At 44.3% G+C, this 3,934-nt stretch overlaps 1 long non-coding RNA gene across 1 annotated transcript; it reads right to left on the reverse strand.

Moving 5' to 3' along the window:
- LOC109726144 lies at positions 2,973-3,549 on the reverse strand. Its single transcript, XR_002220423.1, has 3 exons — positions 3,415-3,549; positions 3,150-3,321; positions 2,973-3,057 (listed from the first exon to the last, which is right to left on the reverse strand). It is a non-coding gene; the product is annotated as an uncharacterized LOC109726144 (long non-coding RNA).

Consider the following 3,934-nt stretch of genomic DNA (forward strand, 5'->3'; position numbering starts at 1 on the left):
CGATGTTGAGAGTGGCACCCACTGAGGACTACTTGTTTTTACAGTAGTTCTCATGCCCCGTTGTTACTCTATTTTTTGCAGCGCCTGCTATTCCGGCTGCTGCTTTCTCGGAGACTGATTGTGTTAAGGGCGTTGCCAGTCAGAGCCCTTCGCAGTTACTGCTGCTCGAGAGGTTACCTGCTACAGGTAGTGCTAGTTTTTGAGTTTCTTATACATGTTGTATCTCGTTGGGCGAGCATTTTTGTATACCTGGACGTATGTATGTATATAGAACTTGTTCCTATTTATACCAGTTTTATTCGGGCAGCTCTATACTACTGGTTGTAGTATTGTATTTGTTATAGGTACAGCTATACTTCGTATATAGGGGAAATTCCTTTGTGTACGGCGGATTTGTCGGCGTGCCCGGGGAACGTGTAATCCGGGGCGTGACAATTGTGGTCTTTTTGTTGATGGTTATCATCGCCACCTACCCTCCCTTATCTATATCAACCTGAGTTGCTGAGAGAGGATACTCTTCTCCTTTTCCTCTTTCTCTCTCTCTCGTTTTGATCGGGTGCTTGGTGGAGGCCGTGGCTCGAGCTCGGGAGTTGTCGCCGTTGCGTCGGAGGGTCGTTCGAGCGCGTGGGCATCGCAGTTGCGCCGTTCGAGGCCAGGCGAGCGCGTGCTTTCCTCTTCTTTCGACTTCTTACCGTTGTTGGACGAGCTTTTCGAGGTAGGTTGAAGTTTACCGAAATCGTCGGTTTTCCTCTTAAGCCGGAGTTGACAGCATGTATTTTTGGCTTCGTATGTCATGTTTAATAGCTCGAATTCGTTGATTTGCATGTTCTTTGAAATCTGAATTTGGAGCATAGTTAATGATTTAGATAAATTATACATGTTGGACTTGGAATTGACTTAGAAGAAAACTATTGAACCCTACACTGTCATTTCTGAAAATTATCAGATTTAGGTTTAGGAGCTGTGGTTCTTTTGTATTATCGCTGTTAGTATGCGATGGATACCCAGATTAGTGTAGGATGAGGTTACGCTCGTGCTGGGATGCTAAGGTTATTTTTACAGTAGCATGTAGGCTGTTTCGGACTGTCGGGTGTCGTCGCGGTTGACGGTGGACCCAGATTTCTGTATTTGCATCAGATTGTGCCAAGAGCACGTGAGCTTTGGTTGTTAGACCAGTTAGACCTATTTGCATTGATTATAGCCTGTGAGAGCCTGATTAAGCTCGGCAGAGACACGCTTGCATACTCGGTTGGGTAGCGCCCACAAGTGCCACTCTGGAGTTGGGGTTTATACTTTTGCGTTGATGTCGTAGTGTCCAGTTAGGACTTTGCTCTTCACCAGCAGCCCAGCGTGGTGGCGTGTGGTGTAGCTTCGACAGGCGGGACGGGTGCGTTTACAGTCCCTAGTAAGATTAGGTCAGAGAGTGCATTTCTATATCTACAGTTAGTGGTTAGCGATAGTATAGTGGTATGTAGCTGTAGAGTTTTACCAGCATCCTTTACTATTCTTGTGCATACTTTCTGTAGACTTAGTGGGCGAGCCGTTGAGGTCGGTAGCAGTACCCACCGAGGACTACTTCTTTTTGCAGTAATTCTCACATTCAGTTGTTGACCCTTTTTGCAGAGCCTTCGTCCGCGGCTGCTGCTGTTGCTGATTCTGATAGTGAAAAGGGAGTTACGAGTTAGATCCTTTCCAGTCTTGTTGCAGTGCTAGAGAAGTACCTCCCACAGGTAGTTCTGGGGTATTTATGTACATATGGTTTTGTTGTCTCGGTACTCGCTGGAGCGAGTGGTGTAGTAGATATTTTGTATGTACTGGAACGCCTCGAGGTTTTATATATATATATGTTTCTTTTAGCAGCTCTTTACCTTATGGTTGTAGCTTGGTTTTATTTATAGGTGCAGCTATCGCTTCGTATACAGAGAAAATTTCTATGTATACGGCGGGTCTATTGGCGTGCCCGGAAAAACGTGTAATCCGGGGTGTGACATTAAAACTAATTAAGTATAATAATTTTAAATTTTAACTATAATTTTAATCTTGAATTAAAATTTAAATTTCTATTCTAAATTTTAATTGTACATCAAAATTATTAATCTAAATTTAAGTTTTATTTTTAAATTTAAGTTTTATTATGTTTATTGTCACGCCCCGGATTACACTTTCCCCGGGCGCGCCGACAAATCCGCCGAATACAAAGGAATTTCCCCTGTATACGAAGCGATAGCTGTACCTGTAAATCAAACACTACTACGAACAGTAGTAGAGAGCTACTAGAGAAAACAAAAGCTAAACAAACTGAGTTTCATATACATAGTCCAAATCCAAAATACAAAGCTACTCGCACTGGCGAGTTAAGTCCACTATGTTCATAAACTCGAAACAAAACATCTACCTGCAGTAGGAGCACCTCTAGCTCAGCACGTCGGGTAGGGCTCTAACCTTGCCTCGATCTGATCTGGCGAAGCGCAGCAGCCGAAACCTGTGCTCTGCAAAACAGGTAACAACTGGCGTGAGAACTACTGTAAAAACAAGTAGTCCTCAGTGGGTACCGCCCAAAACAACATCGTCCACCCACTAAGTATGACGGGTCAAAACGCAGGTTTTCTCCTAAGTCAAATTTCAAGTCCAACATGTATAATATAAATATTTATTTCAGCATACTTTACATTCATACTACATCCAAAATGCTAATTGATGAATTAAAGCATGATATACAAAAATCGAACTATACACATCGACTAAACATGCACTTAGGAGCGAAACCGATGATACACCCACCTCTAATGCAATTCCTGGCAGCAAGAGGGTCTCGGATCTTCAAGCAACACTGCTGGAAACCCCTCCAAACCAGCAACAAAGCCCCTTAAGATCTGGATTTACAATTCACCCAAAAATCCAATAAAAATCACCAAATAGCCAAAATTTCAGCACTTAAGCTAATTCATCTCAACTCCAATGTCAAAACTCACCTAATGATCTCCAAATCAGGTGAGGACAGTTCCAAATCCAGCAAATACTGAGGGGTGATCAATCTCAGGACTAAAATCCCACTGCCTACAAAGTTAGCATCAAGAAAAGCTCAAAAATTCAATTTTCAGCTCAAAGCCAACAGCAGTCCAGAAAAGCCTCAATTCGACCAAGCTAACCTCAACCAAAATCTGCAATTCAGGGCTTCGTGGATTCCTCTGGAAGTCTAGAATCCAGAAAACCAAGTTTCGTCGAATTCCGATCTTCCTACGTCGTGCACGAGCCAAAACACTGAAGGTCGTCGCTGAAGAACTGCAGAATCAGCACCTTGAAATTCTTGGAGAGGTGGATCTTGATGCAAATTGGAAAGATTGGAGAGATTAGGGATGAAAATTCTAAGTCCTCTGTGAAGAACAGGTAAAAGAGCTCAATGGGGTCGAATACCAGGTATTTATAGGCTGCTGGATGGATAAGATAAGCCCCAGGAAAAATAGCCGCAATCCAGTGCCCCTGCAGAAACGGGCGTTTCTGGGCGCCCGGAAACATGTTCTGGGCGACCAGAACATCCTGACTGCACAAACCGGGCTCCTCGGACTCTCCGCTCGCGGTGTGCTGCGCCCGTAAATGGCACCGGCGGAACTCACCTACCGCCCTGCCACGCGTCGAAGCAAGCGATATTCACGAGGTGAAATTTCCGGACCCACTTCTGGGCGCCCGGAAAATGGGATCCGAATTGGCTTTCAGTTTCAGTTAAATTCAACACTCGTTTCTGGGCGACCCTAAACATGTTCTGAGCGCCCGAATCTGGCAAAACTCCAGTTTTGCTTATTTGAGTGCGTCGAGTCCAATTCTGCATCCAATTCGTGCAGAATTGACTCCGACTCAGTCCGACACTCTCCAGAGATGTCGACCAGTCACTAATACTGAAGCCAATCCTATCCAAAGCTCAGGAACACTAATTTAT

The sequence above is a fragment of the Ananas comosus genome, linkage group 21 (genome assembly GCF_001540865.1).
Source record: "Ananas comosus cultivar F153 linkage group 21, ASM154086v1, whole genome shotgun sequence".
Lineage (NCBI taxonomy): Eukaryota > Viridiplantae > Streptophyta > Magnoliopsida > Poales > Bromeliaceae > Ananas > Ananas comosus.